Consider the following 21,764-nt stretch of genomic DNA (forward strand, 5'->3'; position numbering starts at 1 on the left):
CAAACCAATAAACAGGCCCAAAACCCAAATTAACCTAGCCCAAACATTAACCCAAAACCTAGCCCACACAAAAAAAAAATAACAGAAACCCTAGGAGCCTATTTGCTTCAGCACCGCCGCCGCTTACCCTCACACGCCGCCACGAATCTTGCACCACGACCCTCCCGGCATGCGCAAGACTCCCATTAGCCTCCAAACCTGCGAAAAAGGAGGTATACAGCGCAGCAATAGCAACAAAAGCAACAAATATCGTTGGGGAAATATTTTTATATTTATTTATTATTATTTTCTTTCGGTAATAAAAAGGGCCGTTATCAAATCTGTAAAGGGGGGAAGATTCTGTAACTGCCATTGAAATAATACGAAAAACAGTGATTGAAAGTAAGGAGCAAGTTTCCTTTCATTTTTTCCCCATTCTTTTGCTTTAGTTTTTATTATTATTCAAAAAAAGCATAAAAAGGAGAAAGAGTAACGTACCTTGCTCTCAGATCTGCTAAAAAAGGGGTTAAAAACCCGGTCCGGCGAGCCTCCGGCCACTGGTTGCGGCGAAACCATGGCGAATGGATGGCGGCAGCTTGGGGTATGAAACCCTAGCAGACAAGGGAGTGGATTTGAGTTTTTGTTTTTTTTTTGTTAACTTTAAATGATATTTTTGCAGAAAAGAGGGTTTAAATAGAGACACCGAAACTGTGTCGTTTTTACTAAAGCAGACCCGCGCGGTGACCCAACCCGAAGGGAAGGATCCGCTCGTTCTTGCTTTTGATGGTACAATTGCGCATTTAGTCCCCATTTTTTGCGTTGCGTTTCGATTAAATCCTTTTGTCTCTTTTTAAATTGAGTCGCATATTTTTATTTTGTTTTTCAATTTAGCCCATTGCTACGCACCGTTTAGAGGGAAATAGATTATTTCCATTTTAGGCCCCTCACATAATGCGTGCATCGCAATTCGGTCCCCCGTTTCGTTTTAATTACATTTCTTCTTTGCAATTCAATTGTGTTTGTGTTTTAGAAAAAGAAAATTGATGCTTACTGTCATTATTCTCATTATTGTTTATTACTATTTGTATTATTTTATTATTTTTATATTTATATGCATGCGACGTCTTTATATAATATGTATATATTGTCTTATATTACTTATGCATATATCATACAGGTTTTATTTTATTTTCTAACTTTTATATACATATATAAATATTTTCATATTTTAGTTTTTTCCTTTTGTAAGTATGAATACATATTTTATAGATATATATATTATTCTTCATAATTTTTTCCGTACATACATATTCTAAAATATACATTCATTTCCTATAGTATATACATTCTTTTAAATATTTTTTTACTATTCTATTCCATTTTTTTATATATATACATACTGTACATAGATATAAGTATTTTAATATACGTATGCATATTTGCATGTTTTACCAATTCATATATACTTATACATTTTTGTTTTTGTAAATATATACACATATGCATATTTTTATACTTTTATTTTATTTTTACGATTTTCATACTCATACATACATGCATTTTTTCCATCTTTTATATGTATCATTGTATATGTGCATTAAATATATGCGTATACATGTTTGGAAATTTCTTGGTACATTGTATTTGTATATATATATTTGTAAATATTTATTCAGTATATGTTTGTAAATTAAAGTATCTGTATCATATTGTACATTAACTTTTTAACATACCCTTTTAAAAATATATTTTGGTTTTAACCATTCATCAAATTTATTTTCTTGATTTAAAGGTTTTTTTTGAATAAAAGCATTATTTGAAGTTTGGGATTTTCGAGGGAAATTGAGCCCTAACGTATTGGGTTCTGATTTTCTTTGTCAATCTTAAATGACCGAGAATATTCTTTATTCAAAATGCATGAGCATAAAAGTCATTTTTGAGAACTTAACTTGTTGTGCCCTAACGTATTGGGTGTGGCCTGTTACTTTCTCGAAATGAAGATTTTCGCATAAAATAAAAGTGATATTCAAAGTTCGGGGATTATGAGGAATTGTACCCTAACGTATTGGGACTCGATTTCTTTACATGACTTGAAAAATTGATTATCCTTTTTAAATTTCATCATTTGAGTTGATTTTAAAATCTTTTTTAACCTTCGACACTAAGACATTAAATGATCAATTTGGTGCCGATTTTGGGCGTTACGAGGGTGCTAACCCTGCCTCGTGCGTAACTGACTCCCGAACTCGTTTTCTCAAAATTCGTAGGCCAAAATAATTTTTTTAAGGTGAGCCGATCACACCCTAATAAAGGATCGGTGGCGACTCCAGTTTTATTTTTAAAGTCGATAACCAAATTTTTGTTTTCAAAAAAACGGTTCCGACAGCTTGGCGACTCCACTGGGGAAATTTGAGAGTCGAGCCATGAATTGATTATGCTTTGTCTTTTTGTCGAAAGTCAAAAAGTTTTTTTTTTAAAATCATGATTTCCTTTTGCATTTATTGATTTTCATCATTTGCATGATTGAATCAAGTTGGTTGATCTGTATTTGCATTTTGCATTGCATGGTCAGTTTTTACCCTTAAGTGGGAGCGAGAAACTAGTCCTTCGTAAGGTTTTCACCTCCGTGCAGGGTAGTGGACCGCTTCCGGGATACATCCGTACCTATGTTTTCGAGAGATTTTCATCTCCGTGCAGCCATAGGGAAATGTGTCCCCCTGAACTGAACTTGATCTATATGAGCCTATAATGGGTGAATATCGAGGAATCTGCTGGTTCGGGTACCCCTGCCCTAGAAGCCGAACCGCATATAGTGAAGCTTAGGAACATACCCTAGGTAGAATTACTCTAAACCTTAGTAGATACCTGACTAGGAGTTTTTATTATTTCTTAATTGTATTGGATTTAATGTTTATACCCGATACTAACCCATTTCGTTTTGTTTTTGTTATGATTGCATTGCATTTGCATTTTAGAAAAGAGATGTTGATTCAAGTTTGATTACTAACTTAGAAAGCCTATCATAAGAAAACGGGTTTCTTGATAAAATGGAAAATAGTACGGCAGCCTGAATATATTCCGAGAAATACAAGAAGGGCGATGGAAGAATTCATGACTTTACTTCGGGGCCCGAGGATTCAAGATGATTGTCTAAGAGCTTTCAACGTTCCAAATTTCTAAAAGAAGCTAATGAGCATGGCGAGGATAGGCAGACAACGGATTGCGACCAGAATCAAGCAGAAGGAGCTAGTAGTGACATCCTTTAGAAGTTCGTGAGGTTTATCTTAACATCCGGATAAAGAAAGAGAAGATTTCTTTGCTTGGAGTATGAGGGCAAAGCCGTATATATATCCGCTTTATGTAAAGAAATTTGTCCTCTAGTAAACTTTTCTAAATGGAATTGAATCAGAATCAATGTCTCTTTATGCATTCATTTCATGCATTCGCATTTCATTACATCATATGCATTAAACACCTCTAAATGATTCTAATTGATTAAAATCATTCCTCAGTTAACCTGGAAACCAACCAACCAGCCAAACACCGTTACGACACTCGAGCAAAGATTAAGGACATGGATCGGAGATTGGAAAAACTCGAACAGTGTCAGAAGGAGATGCAAGACCGACTTCAGCTACAGGTGCAGGAGCGGTTAGATAAGATGAAACAAGAGATGTCTGAGAAGATGCGAGAATCCCAAGAAGATATAGTGGCAAAGTTAACCCAACTGATAACTAGGGGAAGTGATAAAGGAAAGGGCCCCATGGCAAATGTCGATGAGGGAAATGATGATGAACCTCTCTATCCTCTAGGTTTCACCCCTCCACATGTGCGAACTCAAGCTGAATACCCGCGCAAATCAACTGTCACCATCATGCCTCAGTAGTTTCGGTCTGGTATTTCAAACTTCCAAACTGGGCCGAGTTCTAATCTTGAAAATAATCCTGTTAACTCTGTCATTCCTGACTTTGATGAAGTGGTTGAGAAGGAAAAAATGAAGGAGGAGTTACCGAAACAGTTAGAGGAAAGGTGTAGGTGGCTCGAGGAGAAGTTCAAAGCGATGGAGGTCACTGAGGGTTATCGAGGCGTTGACGTAAAAGAGCTGAGTTTAGTTCCAGATTTGGTACTCCCTCACAAGTTCAAGATGCCAGAATTTGAGAAGTACAATGGGACGACTTGCCCAGAGGCTCATATCACCATGTTCTGCAGGCGAATGGCTGGATACGTTAACAATGACCAGCTATTAATACACTGTTTCCAAGATAGCCTAGCAGGGGCAGCATCTAAGTGGTACAATCAGTTGAGCCGTACCACGATTGGTTCATGGAGGGACTTGGCACAAGCATTCATGAAACAGTATAGTCATGTAGCAGACATGGCTCCTGATAGAATCACCCTTCAAAATATGGAGAAGAAGCCGAGCGAAAGCTTTAGGCAATATGCACAAAGATGGACGGAAGTCGCGATCCAAGTTCAGCCACCGCTCTTGGAGAAAGAAATGACCATGCTGTTTATTAACACACTGAAGGCACCGTTCAATATGCATATGTTAGGGAGTGCTACAAAAAGCTTTCCTGATATAGTTATGAATGGAGAGATGATCGAGAATGCCATAAGAAATGGGAAGATTGAGGCTGGAGAGAGTAACAAGAGATCAGTCTCAAGGAGAAGAGAAAATGAGGTGAACAACACAAGTTACTCTAAATCAGTTACTGTAAGTTATCCAGGAAAGGGTTTGCTAGTCAACAAAGTTCATTGAGACAGGAATCTGGAGTGAAACCAGATACTGAGAAGCTCCAGTTCACGCCAATTCCGATGTCGTATAAGGAGCTGTACCAAAGCTTATTCGATGCATACGTTGTTTCTCCTTCCTACTTAAAACCCCCACAACCTCCGTATCCCAAGTGGTATGATGCGAACGCACAATGTGACTACCATGCGGGAATTACAGGGTACTCAATCGAGAATTGCATTACCTTCAAAAAGCTAGTCGAAAAACTCATCAACATGGGTGTCGTCAAGCTTGATGACTCATCTAGTGCAAAAAATCCACTTCCTAATCAGGATTGACGATAGGGTGGATGCAATATATGAGTAGGTGTTGGGAGGTGTTCACATCAGTGACCTATACAAGAAACAACTAAAGAAGGGACCTTGTCAGATATTCGCCCTTGTAAACCTGGGAGAGTTCTAAATAATTGGACTACAGAAGAAACCCTGTAGTATTTAGAGCTTGTTAGAGTAATGTTCAGAACACACTTGTTGCTTTCAGCCTAGAAGCAATAAGAATTTCTTTGTGAAATAGGCTCACGTCTAAATATTATTATTTTAATGAATACATTATTGCAATTATCTTTGAGCAAATGTTTTTTAAGTCTTTACGTTTTCTTCATTCTTTTGGATTTTTTCTGCCAAACCATTCATTCGTTCATTCATATTATTCATACATTCTTTTGTATATTCTTTGGTACCCACTATGGGTCCCCAAATATCAATGACATGAGTGACGCTGCTACAGACTCAGAATCTCCTTTTGAGTGATACATGTGTTTAGAGGGATCTCACAACTTTGAAGATGACATGGATTGTAGCTTATTTCTGGACTTATTAAAGATGGTAGAGCAGGAAGGAAATTTTACCTCACAAGGAGACAATAGAGACTGTGACCTTGAGGGAACATGCATGACCAAAAAAAGTAAAGCAAGACATTGTTGAGTTACTCCAAGCATTCAAAGATGCCTTCAGATGGTCATACCAGGATGTGCCCGGTTTAAGCGCTGTCATCTGAACAACAGCACGATACCAGAAATTTGCAGTATGTTCAAGGTGAATGAAAACTCTACCAGGGCAATGCCACTCTTTCTAGTTTATCACGATTTTTTTCATTGAAGTTGAAATTCTTTCTCTTCGAGTTTTGGTTGAGCTGAAGTAGGATGAAGATCCAATCCCGATACGATTAGTTGAACCTAATTGAAGAAAAATGCTAGAAACTATTCATCATGGTTAGATGTACCAAGAAATGAATGATGTGAGCCTATAGCAAAAGGTTTGTCCCAGAGAATTCCACGATGGCGACCTAATGCTCAAGAAGATCCTCACTCTACAAAAAATATAACAGAGGCCAAATTGGGAAGAACATTATGTTATAGAGAAGGTCTTTTCCAAAGGAGCTTTGATTTTGAGCGAGATGGATGATAAACCTGCAAAGTCCTGTAAACTCAGGTTCAGTCAGGAAATACTCCGCTTAAAGAAAGAGATGACCAAGGTAAAAACCCGCAAAGGGCAGTTTGAATCCCCCCCAAAAAAAAGAGAAAAAAAAGAAGTGATGTGAAAAAATGAAAAGATGAAGATGAAAAATGAAAAAGTAAAAATGGAGAGGCTAAGGTGAAAACTCGCAAAGGGCGCCTTAGACCAAAGGGGATTTGAGTTGAAAACCCGAAAAGGGCGACTCAAATATTGATCAGAATGGGGCATGAGGTAATCAAAGCAGCTCAAATGTTGATCAAAATGGCGCTTAAAATCTTCAGAGTAGCTCAAGTACTGATCAGAATGGGGGCATGCAGTGGTCTTGCTATACCTGAATCAACAAGAAAGGGTAGGCGACATCTTAGGGCATCGACAAAGTACTCCTAAACACATGTTAAACTCAGAATGGTCGTCAGAAAGTCTATACAGTAAAATTCAAGATGCAATATCTGGGGCACCTAATCCTTATACTATTTTTGTTATTCTTGGAACACTTTATTCATTTCCTTTAAAAATCCCCAGTGGAGTCGCCAAGCTGTCGGAACCGTTTTCTTTGAAAACAAAAATTTGGTTGTCGACTTTAAAAATAAAACTGGAGTCGCCACCGATCCTTTATTAGGGTGTGATCGGCTCACCTTAAAAAAATTATTTTGGCCTACGAATTTTGAGAAAACAAGTTCGGGAGTCAGTTACGCACGAGGAAGGGTTAGCACCCTCGTAACGCCCAAAATCAGTACCAAATTGATCATTTAATGTCTTAGTGTCGAAGGTTAAAAAAGATTTTAAAATCAACTCAAATGATGAAATTTAAAAAGGATAATCAATTGTTCAAGTCATGTAAAGAAATCGAGTCCCAATACGTTAGGGTACAATTCCTCATAATCCCCGAACTTTGAATATCACTTTTATTTTATGCGAAAATCTTCATTTCGAGAAAGTAACAGGCCACACCCAATACGTTAGGGCACAACAAGTTAAGTTCCCAAAAATGACTTTTATGCTCATGCATTTTGAATAAAGAATATTCTCGGTCATTTAAGATTGACAAAGGAAATCAGAACCCAATACGTTAGGGCTCAATTTCCCTCGAAAATCCCAAACTTCAAATAATACTTTTATTCAAAAAAAACCTTTAAATCAAGAAAATAAATTTGATGAATGTTTAAAACCAAAATATATTTTTAAAAGGGTATGTTAAAAGTTAATGTACAATATGATATGATACTTTAATTTACAAAGATATACGAATAAATATTTACAAATATATATATATACAAATACAATGTACCAAGAATTTGCAAACATGTGTACGCATATATTTAATGCACATATATAATGATACATATAAAAGATGGAAAAAATGCATGTATGTATGAGTATGAAAATCGTAAAAATAAAATAAAAGTATAAAGATATGCATATGTGTATATATTTACAAAAACAAAAATGTATAAGTATATATGAATTGGTAAAACATGCAAATATGTATACGTATATTAAAATACTTATATCTATGTACAGTATGTATATATATATATAAAAATGGAATAGAATAGTAAAAAAATATTTAAAAGAATGTATATACTATAGGAAATGAATACGATTAGTTGAACCTAATTGAAGGAAAATGCTAGAAACTATTCATCATGCTTAGATGTACAAAGAAATGAATGATGTGAGCCTATAGCAAAAGGTTTGTCCCAGAGAATTCCACGATGGCGACCTAATGCTCAAGAAGATCCTCACTCTACAAAAAATATAACAAAGGCCAAATTGGGAAGAACCTTATGTTATAGAGAAGGTCTTTTCCAAAGGAGCTTTGATTTTGAGCGAGATGGATGATAAACCTGCAAAGTCCTGTAAACTCAGGTTCAGTCAGGAAATACTCCGCTTAAAGAAGGAGATGACCAAGGTAAAAACCCGCAAAGGGCAGTTTGAATCCCCCTCCAAAAACAGAGAAAAAAAAGAAGTGGTGTGAAAAAATGAAAAGATGAAGATGAAAAATGAAAAAGTAAAAATGGAGAGGCTAAGGTGAAAACTCGCAAAGGGCGCCTTAGACCAAAGGGGATTTGAGTTGAAAACCCAAAAAGGGCGACTCAAATATTGATCAGAATGGGGCATGAGGTAATCAAAGCAGCTCAAATGTTGATCAAAATGGCGCTTAAAATCTTCAGAGTAGCTCAAGTACTGATCAGAATGGGGGCATGCAGTGGTCTTGCTATACCTGAATCAACATGAAAGGGTAGGTGACATCTTGGGGCATCGACAAAGTACTCCTAAACACATGTTAAACTCAGAATGGTCGTCAGAAAGTCTGTACAGTAAAGTTCAAGTTGCAATATCTGGGGCACCTAATCCTTATACTATTTTTGTTATTCTTGGAACACTTATTCATTTCCAAGATATGCATTCCTAAATCAATGTCTTTGTTATCCATCTTTATTATCCCTGATAATTTATTCATTTCGAGTTATGCTCAGAACCAATTCAATTTTATCCATCATTTTGTTCTCTTTGCAAGTGTGTTGCATGAGAGTAATGATTAATAGACTAATAAAACTTTCACAATGGAAGTTTTGCATATTACTCTAGAAGTTTCTAAAATAATATAGGAACCTTAAACAGGACTATTGTTTAGAACGCACCAAGTTCAAAGGTTGGAAATCTAATAAGGAAAAGTTTAAATTAAGACTATCCCTTGGAATTTTGGTGTCTAAAACGTCGATTAAACAAAATGGTAATATGTCGTGTTGGTGACAAGGCTTAGATGAACAAGCAAGAAATGATCACCGAATAATAAGAAGAAGTTGTTCTTGGAGAAGAAAATTCTTCATTTGTGCATGAGCATTTGGTACAACACCCTGGGAATGGTGTAAGAGACCAAAGAGTTTCACATCCTGTATCCTTGAATTGTGATAACAGAGGATTGAGAAAAGGCCAAATCTTTTTACTCTTGGGTTACAACGGGAGAAAGATGGTACAAATTTTGTGCCTCAATAGATCAAACTTGGAGGTTTACAGTGGGGGCAATCTGGTCAAGTGTTTCTTGAGAGACGCCAGTCGAGCATAAAGGCGCTATAGTACATTAAGCGATAAGACCTTAATAAACTTGGAGTAATGATAACTCAAGCGTTAAAATATCATTTTAATGACATTCTGCATTCATTCAAATGTCATTCATACATGCCTAGTTAGGAGTATTTGATTCATTTTGATCATGCCATCCTAAGCATTAGACATAATTAGGTTCATTATACAGGTCATGTTTCCCAGAGAACAGATCAGTGATGATAACAGATTTTGCCTTCCTGCATCGACAGTGAAGCAGATCGAAGACACCAACCTCGCCTCCCTCGGAGACAGTGGAACAGGTTGAATATAGCAGATATTGCCTTCCTGCTTAGACAGCAGAGCAGATCAAAGATGGCAAATTTTACCTTTCTGTGGTTACAGTGGAGAACATTGAAGCCAGTAATTCTACTTCCCTGGGCAGCAGCGGAATAGATTGAAGATTTCAGATCTTGCCTCCCTAAGCAGTAGTGGAGCAGATCAAAGATGGAAAATTTTACCACCCTGTGGTTACAGTGGAGTACATTGAAGCCAATAATTCTACTTCCCTGGGCAGTAGTGGAATAGATTGAAGATTTTGGATCTTGTCTCCCTAAGCAGTAGTGGAGCAGATCAAAGATGGCAGATTTTACCTCTCTGAGGTTGCAGTGGAGTACATTGAAGCCAATAATTCTACTTCCCTGGGCAGCAGCGGAATAGATTGAAGATTTCAGATCTTGCCTCCCTAAGCAGTAGTGGAGCAGATCAAAGATGGCAGATTTTACCTCCCTGTGGTTACAGTGGAGTACATTGAAGTCAATAATTCTACTTCCCTGGGCAGTAGTGGAATAGATTGAAGATTTTGGATCTTTTCTCCCTAAGCAGTAGTGGAGCAGATCAAAGATGGCATATTTTACCTCCCTGAGGTTGCAGTGGAGTACATTGAAGCTAATAATTCTACTTCCCTGGGCAGCAGTGGAATAGATTGAAGATTTTGGATCTTGTCTCCCTAAGCAGTAGTGGAGCAGATCAAAGATGGTAGATTTTACCTCCCTAAGGTTGCAGTGTAGTACATTGAAGCCAGTAATTCTACTTCCCTGGGCAGCAGTGGAATAGATTGAAGATTTTGGATCTTGTCTCCCTAAGCAGTAGTGGAGCAGATCAAAGATGGAAAATTTTACCTCCCTGAGGTTGTAGTGGAGTACATTGAAGCCAATAATTCTACTTCCCTAGGTAGTAGTGGAATAGATTGAAGATTTTGGATCTTGTCTCCCTAAGCAGTAGTGGAGCAGATCAAAGATGGCAGATTTTACCTCCCTGAGGTTGCAGTGGAGTACATTGAAGCCAGTAATTCTACTTCCCTGGGCAGCAGTGGAATAGATTGAAGATTTCAGATCTTGCCTCCCTAAGCAGTAGTGGAGCAGATCAAAGATGGCAGATTTTACCTCCCTGTGGTTACAGTGAAGTACATTGAAGCCAATAATTCTACTTCCCTGGGCAGCAGTGGAATAGATTGAAGATTTTGGATCTTTTCTCTCTAAGCAGTAGTGGAGCAAATCAAAGATGGCAGATTTTACCTCCCTGAGGTTGCAGTGGAGTACATTGAAGCCAATAATTCTACTTCCCTGGGCAGCAGTGGAATAGATTAAAGATTTTGGATCTTGTCTCCCTAAGCAGTAGTGGAGCAGATCAAAGATGGCAGATTTTACCTCCCTGAGGTTGCAGTGGAGTACATTGAAGCCAGTAATTCTACTTCCCTAGGCAGCAGTGGAATAGATTGAAGATTTTGGATCTTGTCTCCCTAAGCAGTAGTGGAGCAGATCAAAGATGGTAAATTTTACCTCCCTGAGGTTCCAGTGGAGTACATTGAAGCCAATAATTCTACTTCCCTGGGCAGCAGTGGAATAGATTGAAGATTTTGGATCTTGTCTCCCTAAGCAGTAGTGGAGCAGATCAAAGATGGCAGATTTTACCTCCCTGAGGTTGCAGTGGAGTACATTGAAGCTAGTAATTCTACTTCCATGGGCAGCAGTGGAATAAATTGAAGATATCAGATCTTGCCTCCCTAAGCAGTAGTGGAGCAGATCAATGATGGCAGATTTTACCTCCCTGTGGTTACAGTGGAGTACATTGAAGCCAATAATTCTACTTCCCTGGGCAGCAGTGGAATAGATTGAAGATTTTGGATCTTGTCTCCCTAAGCAGTAGTGGAGCAGATCAAATATGGCAGATTTTACCTCCCTGAGGTTGTAGTGGAGTACATTGAAGCCAATAATTCTACTTCCCTGGGCAGCAGCGGAATAGATTGAAGATTTTGGATCTTTTCTCCCTAAGTAGTAGTGGAGCAGATCAAAGATGACAGATTTTACCTCCCTGAGGTTGCAGTGGAGTACATTGAAGCCAGTAATTCTACTTCCCTGGGCAGCAGTGGAATAGATTGAAGATTTTGGATCTTGTCTCTCTAAGCAGTAGTGGAGCAGATCAAAGATGGCAAATTTTACCTCCCTGAGGTTGCAGTGGAGTATATTGAAGCCAGTAATTCTACTTCCCTGGGCAGCAGTGAAATAGATTGAAGATTTCAGATCTTGCCTCCCTAAGCAGTAGTGGAGCAGATCAAAGATGGCAGATTTTACCTCCCTGAGGTTGCAGTGGAGTACATTGAAGCCAATAATTCTACTTCCCTGGGCAGCAGTGGAACAGATTGAAGATTTTGGATCTTGTCTCCCTAAGCAGTAGTGGAGTAGATCAAAGATGGTAGATTTTACCTCCCTGAGGTTGCAGTGGAGTACATTGAAGCCAGTAATTCTACTTCCCTCGGCAGCAGCGAAATAGATTGAAGATTTCAGATCTTGTCTCCCTAAGCAGTAGTGGAGCAGATCAAAGATGGCGGGTTTTACCTCCCTGTGTTTACAGTGGAGTACATTGAAGCCAGTTACCCTATTTCCCTGATATTACAGTGGTTGGATTAAAATGATGGATCTTATCTCTCTGAAGTTGTAGTAGAGCAGATCGCATCAGACTTATCCCTAAAGTTGCAGTAGAATAAGTTGAAGCTACAAGCCTTATCTCCCTGAAGTTGCAGTGGAGCAGACTAAAGATAGCAAATTTTGTTCTTTGGAGAAGCTACAAGGTACAAATCATATCTCTCTGACGATGCAGTAGGAGTGGATTGAAGCACTAGTTCCTATACCTCTGAAGATGCAGTAGGTTGGAATGATGCTACTTGAGGAAGAAAAGCACTGAAGAAGGTGAGGCTCAGTAAGACCGGGCACAATTGGGCTTTTAGTCTTTGCTCTATTCCCATTACACGACAATGAGCAAAGAGGGGCAGCTGTACAAGCCGAATAATGCCCGAGCCCAAGCAAACAAATATGCTCGGGCCCAAACCAATAAACAGGCCCAAAACCCAAATTAACCTAGCCCAAATATTAACCCAAAACCTAGCCCACACAAAAACAAAATAACAGAAACCCTAGGAGCCTATTTGCTTCAGCACTGCCGCCGCTCACCCTCACATGCCGCCATGAATCTCGCACCACGACCCTCCCCAGCATGCGCGCACTCCCTATTAGCGTCCAAACCTCCAAAAAAGGAGGTATACAGCGCAACAATAGAAACAAAAGCAACAAATATCGTTGGGGAAATATTTTTATATTAATTTATTATTATTTTCTTTCGGCTATAAAAAAGGCCGTTATCAAATCTGTAAAGGGGGGAAGATTCTGTAACTGCCATTGAAATATTACGAAAAACAGTGATTGAAAGTAAGGAGAAAGTTTCCTTTCATTTTTTCCTATTCTTTTGCTTTAGTTTTTATTATTATTCAAAAAAAGCATAAAAAGGAGAAAGAGTAACGTACCTTGCTCTCAGATCTGCTAAAAAAGGGGTTAAAAACCCGGTTCGGCGAGCCTCCGGCCACTGGTTGCGGCGAAACCGTGGCGAATGGATGGCGGCGGCTTGGGGTATGAAACCCTAGCAGACAAGGGAGTGGATTTGAGTTTTTGTTTTTTTTGGTTAACTTTAAATGATATTTTTGCAGAAAAGAGGGTTTAAATAGAGACACCAAAACGGTGTCGTTTTTACTAAAACAGACCCGCGCGGTGACCCGACCCGACCCGAAGGGAAGGATCTGCGCGTTCTTGCTTTTGATGGTACAATTGCGCATTTAGTCCCCATTTTTTGCGTTGCGTTTCGATTAAATCCTTTTGTCTCTTTTTAAATTGAGTCGCATATTTTTATTTTGTTTTTCAATTTAGCCCATTGCTACGCACCGTTTAGAGGGAAATCGAATATTTCCATTTTAGGCCCCTCACGTAATGCGTGAATCGCAATTCGGTCCCCCGTTTCATTTTAATTACATTTCTTCTTTGCAATTCAATTGTGTTTGTGTTTTAGAAAAAGAAAATTGATGCTTACTGTCATTATTCTCATTATTGTTTATTACTATTTGTATTATTTTATTATTTTTATATTTATATGCATGCGACGTCTTTATATAATATGTATATATTGTCTTATATTACTTATGCATATATCATACATGTGTTTTATTTTATTTTCTAACTTTTATATACATATATAAATATTTTCATATTTTAGTTTTTTCCTTTTGTAAATATGAATATATATTTTATAGATATATATATTATTCTTCATAATTTTTTCCGTACATACATATTCTAAAATATACATTCATTTCCTATAGTATATACATTCTTTTAAATATTTTTTTACTATTCTATTCCATTTTTTTATATATATACATACTGTACATAGATATAAGTATTTTAATATACGTATGCATATTTGCATGTTTTACCAAATCATATATACTTATACATTTTTGTTTTTGTAAATATATACACATATGCATATCTTTATACTTTTATTTTATTTTTACGATTTTCATACTCATACATACATGCATTTTTTCCATCTTTTATATGTATCATTGTATATGTGCATTAAATATATGCGTACATGTTTGGAAATTTATTGGTACATTGTATTTGTATATATATATTTGTAAATATTTATTCAGTATATGCTGTAAATTAAAGTATCTGTATCATATTGTACATTAACTTTTTAACATACCCTTTTAAAAATATATTTTGGTTTTAACCATTCATCAAATTTATTTTCTTGATTTAAAGGTTTTTTTTGAATAAAAGCATTATTTGAAGTTTGGGATTTTCGAGGGAAATTGAGCCCTAACGTATTGAGTTCTGATTTCTTTGTCAATCTTAAATGACCGAGAATATTCTTTATTCAAAATGCATGAGCATAAAAGTCATTTTTGGGAACTTAACTTGTTGTGCCCTAACGTATTGGGTGTGGCCTGTTACTTTCTCGAAATGAAGATTTTCGCATAAAATAAAAGTGATATTCAAAGTTCGGGGATTATGAGGAATTGTACCCTAACGTATTGGGACTCGATTTCTTTACATGACTTGAACAATTGATTATCCTTTTTAAATTTCATCATTTGAGTTGATTTTAAAATCTTTTTTAACCTTCGACACTAAGACATTAAATGATCAATTTGGTACCGATTTTGGGCGTTACGAGGGTGCTAACCCTTCCTCGTGCGTAACTGACTCCCGAACTCGTTTTCTCAAAATTCGTAGGCCAAAATAAATTTTTTTAAGGTGAGCCGATCACACCCTAATAAAGGATCGGTGGCGACTCCAGTTTTATTTTTAAAGTCGACAACCAAATTTTTGTTTTCAAAAAAACGGTTCCGACAGTAGCTACACGGTGTTCTTCACATAAGCTCTAAAGTAACCGCAACACATGCTAGAAACTTAGCCACCGGTAGGACGTACGAGACCAGCACCTAAAACATAGTAACCCCTAATGACATGTCATTTGTATCCTATCTATTCCTAAGGTTCAACTGGGATCCATAAGTCGCCGAAACCTCGTCGAATATTTTCGTGGAGTCGTATCATCAAGAATACAATAATAAAGCATTTAAATCAAATATAATTTAATGTTTATTAAACATACGAACTTACCTCGAATTCGTAGGAGAAAATCGATCGATTACTCCAACACTTTATCTTTTCTCCGATCTAATTCTGTACGTTGCTTTTCTTGATCTATATAATCAAATTTAACTACTTTAAACCTCATTCTATTCAATTCAATCCAAAAATCATGTTTTGGAAAATTTATCATTTTGACCCTATACTTTTAACTTCTTTACAATTTAGTCGCTAGGCTCGTAAAATGAAATTCATGCAATTTCATCCACACCTAAGCCTAGCTGAATTCTATACATGCTTATAGCAGCCAATAAATTTCACAATTTCACATATTGACCATACAATTTAACACATTTCTCAATTTAACCCCTAATTGACAATTTCATCAAAAATCACTTAACAAAAGTTATTTAACTAACAATAAGGATTCATTTTCTTCCATTAAAATTCACAAACAACTAAAATTCACTCATGGTAAAACCCTATACATTCAACCATTTTGCAAATTAGTCCCCAAGATAGCTAGATTAAGCTACAATGATCCTTAAAACATAAAAATCATTAAAAGCGGGACAAAATTTCACTTACATGCAAGGGATTTATTTTTCTAAAATTTTAAGCTTCCTTGGCTCTTTCTTGCTGAAATTTTCGGTTGAAAAATGAAACAAGAAGATGACCATTTTGTTTTATTTTATCTAATTTAACTTTTATTACTAAATTACAAAATTTCCCTTACCTAACTTTAAAATTTTCATAATTGCCAAGCCATGCACATCCACTAACTCAATTAATGGTATAATTACCATATAAGGACCTCCACTTTAAATTTCTATAGCTATTTAATACATTTAGCTAATAGAACACAACTTTCGCACTTTACGGGATTTAGTCCTTTTCATCAAATTGAACATGTAAAAGTTAAAATTTCTAAACGAAATTTTTATACTATAATACTATCATGTTGTAGATCACAAAAATAATATTAAAATAAATTTTTTGACCTCGAATTTGTGGTTGCGAAACCACTGTTCTGATTTCACTGAAAACGGGTCGTTACACATATCAAGCCTTTGGTCAAAACATATACTAACATTTAGCTTCAAACATAAACATATACTTATAACTCAATTTACATCACATTTATAAAACAACTAACAACCAAAGATATCCTAGGTACATGCCATTACAAAATTAAACATCACTACACTTGAGATCGGGATTGTTGTTAGATGTTGAGTCAGTGATAACAAGAGAATACCTAACTTGCACACGGAAAACAAAATCGCACGTTGAGTAAAACTTAGTGATATTTCTATAATCCGAAAATTTTAAGACATGATATGATACATGAATGCTCAAATTGAATTATACTATCATACTACTATCTAAACATAGAATTACAAGATATCACCATTTCAATTACATGCATTTTATCTCATTATTTCATGCTATACTCAATTTTCACAAGTATTCACATTTAGTTGGTTTGAACATAGATCTCAATTCACATCACTTGCTATATAAATAGCGTTGCATAGATCAATCAACAATTTACTTATATTAAGGTACAAGCTAATCCACATTAAGCAAACTTCACTTATTTGAATAACCACAAGTATATCTAAAGCATTTGAATTTATTTCACAACTTTAATAATCTAACTCAAGAATATATCATATCTTCTAATGAATAATTGTTTATACATAAGTAAATATAATCTTCTTTAGTAATACTTATAACCATTCTTCTTAGATGATTCATAAAACATTACTGCATAGTCTAGTTAATACACGACACCCGATGCCTAGCGGATAATTCGCGAAAGAGTTTGCGCCCAGCGCTAGTCGGATAAACCGTCAAATGTGTGCCTATCACTAGTCAGATAAATTGACGGAAGTTGCGCCCAGTGCTAGTCGGATAAATCGACGAATAATTAGTGGGCCCAGCTCTAGTTGGGTAAACCAACGATATTTGCGCCCAGCACTAGTCGGATAAATCGACGAATGTGTGCCCAGCATTAATTAGATAAACTAGCGAAAGTTGCACCCATAATCGATGATATCAATTACTTATTTGCAAGTCCATAATTTTTTCTTTTCATAACTCAATATCACATTACATAATTTAATAACACTTCCTCTCCAATTATCTACTAATCATACATTAATTTATTCCACAATGCCACATTCCATAAACCTCCATTCAATTGAATTAACAAATACATTAAGGATATAATAAGACATCAAGAAGTTACTAAGTTAATTAAAACAATTTATAAAGTTCGAGTTCAAGGACTACTAACTTACCTAAAATCGAAAACAATTATTACGCGATTTACAATCGATTTACTAGTTTCATGATCAAAACATAATAAATTAATTTATTAACTAATTCAAACACCATATCAAGTTCAAATTCAAACCATTCTACCATTTAATTACATATTTACTTATTTGCACTCAACATTTACTCTCAATAAAATTAAATCCTCAATTTTAAATCATATTATTTAATTAAAATCAAGAAAATCCCATTTTAACCAATTTTTCCACAAGGCCCAAAATAACTCATACTTTCAATTAATTCACAATTTAATCCTTGAATTTATCATTATCATAATTTAATCCCTAAACCTTAGTATCATCAAAATCATTTAACAATTATTCCTATTTATCTACCAAACTTAATATCTAACATAATAACACTAAGAACTCAAATTCCCTTCAACGGCAACTTCCACAAACTTCACTAAATTAAAAAAATTTCAACATGGGTAAATTAATTCAAGATCTTAAGGCTCCAAAAATACCAAATTTATGCTAAAAGGATAAAAGAATACCAACCAATTGAGCTTCTAAAATGGAGAAGAAATGGCCAAAAGTCTTCCCCCAACCTTCAATAATTCAGCATGCAAAGAAGAAAGAGAATTGCCTTTCTTTCTATTTTCCACTTTTTATTTACATCATTTACTAATTGTTACTATATAATTAATATATATAATCTATAATATCCTCATAAACATCCACTATCAAAATCTATAAAAACAATGATCTATTTATTGAACAAGTCCTTCAATCTAATCCCACTTTGAAATTTAATATTAATTACTACTTTTATCACTCACTTAATTTAATCCTTGTACTCAAATTACACACTAATTTAACGAAATTATCTAACTGAAATTCAATTGTTTTTAAAAATAACTCAGTAAATATTTAATAAAAATATTTACGAGTTTAATTTACAAAAATAAGATCCTGATACCTTAATTTTTTTGAAACCACTGACTTTAGGATCAATACACTTGTACATTATCTAACTTCCAAACAATCAAAATTATTAGACCAAACTTCAACATAATACTGTAATATCCTCGTAATATTAATAAATAATATTCATTGATCCTATCATCAGAAAATAGTATTTTGAAACCATCGTTTCTGGCTCCACTGACTTTCGGGTCGTTACAATCGAAAAGAAAAATTCAAGGAAATAAAAAAAAAGAAAAGGAAAAATAAAATAAGGAAAAGGGAGAAGGGAGAAGGGAAGGGAAGGGAAGAACATAACATGAAACGAAAGAGGAGGAAAAAAAACATTTAAGTTATTGTCTCAACCACTATCCAGTTTTCCGACAACAAGCAAAATTTCTCCTAACACATACGTTGGGACTTGAACTCGGGACTAGACAGAATACAGACAGACGCTTAACTAGTGAACCAACTGGCTCATTCTTGACATAGATTTACACAAAATTACACTTAACTATATAGCGCATGGATAAGGGTTGTTTTAAAAATAACAAAACTTTTAATGATGTAGCTTGAACTCCAGACCTTAAACACAATAGCAGAACACAGAACCATAGATACTAAGATTAATTATTACTGAGTCTTACAATTAAATCCTCAAAATTTTGGGGTGTTACAAAAGGTATCAGAGCCTCTCGATTCTCAAAGCCAACAATAGGGTGACTACCAGGTTACAAAAAGAAATGAGCATGTTGCAGCAAGAATTGTCTCAGTTGCATGTGGAGATTGACTCTAATATTAACTCGTGTCTTAAAGATTTCTGTTAGACAATCAAAGGTGAGATCTGTATAGAACTTCATTTTCTATTCGAACAGTATTTTGGTCAAAACTCTTCTTCAACGGTTGTTGGAGCAAGTCTGGACAAGGGCAAGGGTATCTTGAGGAGTCCTCCATCTAGAATTCCTTCAATGGAGCATCTCACTATGTCACATCTTCCAGGTCCATAGAACATCGGGACACCAATTCATGTTACCTTTATGGACATGATTAGAAAAAATTACAGACTAGAATGTCTTCGTTTTAATGGGACAGACTTCAGGGGTTGGTGGCTAAAGTTAGACCAATTTTTTGAAGCTGGAAGAGTAAGTGAGCAAGCCAAAGCTAGAGTGGTCATACTGCATTTGGATGGTAAGGCACTAGATTGGCACCACTTCTTTGTGCAGAGGCAGGGAGGGTTACCTAAACTATCTTGGAATGTTTATGCCAAGGGGTTGAAGGAACGCTTTGGGTCTGACACATACCTGGACCCCATGTCATAGTTGGTTTCACTTTAGCAATTAGGTTCTGTTGATCAATACTATGACTATGTTGTAAGTATACTAAACCAGATCCATTTACCTGACGTGTATGCTTTAAGTGTTTTCATTAGTAACTTAAAGCCTAAAGTAGGCTAGTACTTGAGGCTATTTAAACCTTAAACTCTAGTAGATGGTTACTTGTTGGCTAGACAGGAAGAGAGTATCTGGTCGGGACATTAAAAGATAAGTTTCACTACAGGGGGTGGAGTGGGTCAATTTAAGTCAATTTTGCCTGGATCTAAGTATCTGTAGACCTCTAGTAGCTCACCAACATAGGGCATACCAATAACAGTGTGTAACAAAAGACTCCTGTTAAGTATTTGTCCTAAGCTGAAATGGATGAAAGAAGGAAAAAGGGTCTTTACTTTTGGCATGCTACTAAATACACACCAAGGCATAAATGTGCTAAGTCTCAACTGTATCAGCTCTTGATAGAATCTAATCTTGAGCAAGAGGGTGAATATAAGAGTCTAACTTTAAAGGAGTTCCTAGACTGCAATGAACAAGTGAAGCCAGTAGACTAGGAACCTGAGATCAATCCACCAGTACTGTCATTACATGCCTTAAATGGTTCTCAATGGCATAACACTATGAGGATTTCAGCTTGTATCAACTAAGTAGAGGTGATTATTTTAGTGGAATCTGAAAGCATACATAACTTCCTAGATACCAAGCTGGTAATGAAGCTAAATCTACTAGTTGAGAAGGCCACTTCATTAAATGTGATGCTAGTAAATGGGGTCAGACTTTCTACTCGAGGCGTTTGTCGGTCTGTCCAATGGAAGGTACAAGACTCCTGGTTCCTTACTAATTTTTTGGTATTGCTAGTCAAGAGTTGTGACCTTGTGTTTGAAATTCAATGGTTGTTGTCTCTTGGTTTCATCATATGAAATTTTCCCTTTTTTAATATACAGTTCAAGTAGTTAAGGTAACATCACATCCCTAACTATGTTAGATTTTCAGATGCAGCCAAATATGCAAGCACTCTTGGTAGATTTTGAAGATGTGTTCCAAGTATCTACTGGACTACCACCTAAATGACTTCAAGACCACATGATCCCATTAGTGGATGAGAGCAAGGTTGTAAAGGTGAGGCATTACAAATATCCAATGGTCTGGAAAGTTTAAATAGAGAAATTTATCCAATAAATGAAGCAAGTTGGGGTGATTTGAGATAGCAATAGTCGTTTTGCTTCACCTGTATTCATGGTGAAAAAGAAATATGGCAGTTGGAGGTTGTGCATTGACTATAGACAGCTCAACCAACTCACTATCAGAAGTAAGTTTTCCATACCTTTTATTGAGGAGCTTCTGGATGAATTAGGCTAGGCAATCATTTTTTCATAACTGTATTTAAGATCAGGCTACCATGAAACTCTAATGTGGGACAAAGACACACACAAAACAACTTTTAGGACTCATAAAGGGCATTGTGAATTTATGGTAATGCTCTTTGGGTTAACAAATACAGCACTAAGTTTTCAATCTTTAGTAAATGTTGTTTTTAATACACTACTTATAAAATCAGTCTTGGTGTTTTTTTATGACATATTAGTGCACTCAAGGGATTGGTTAGTTCACTTGAAGCATTTAAGGGAAGTGTTGCAGTTGTTAAGAAACAACTAATTATTTTTTACAAGAAGTAAATGCAATTTTGGTACCAGCCAAGTTGAGTATTTAAGCCATATTATTTCAAATGCCACAATTAGTATAGATTCTACGAAGGTGAAAGCGGTTTTTACCTAGCCTACATCACAATTTATCAAGGATTTGAGAGGGTTTTTAGGGTTGTCAAGATATTATGGGAGGTTCATAAAGGGGTATGGAGTTTTAGCTAAGCCACTCATTGACTTACTAAAGAAAAATGTTGTCTGGCAATGGAGTGATGTGGTGCA

The sequence above is a fragment of the Gossypium raimondii genome, chromosome 6 (genome assembly GCF_025698545.1).
Source record: "Gossypium raimondii isolate GPD5lz chromosome 6, ASM2569854v1, whole genome shotgun sequence".
Lineage (NCBI taxonomy): Eukaryota > Viridiplantae > Streptophyta > Magnoliopsida > Malvales > Malvaceae > Gossypium > Gossypium raimondii.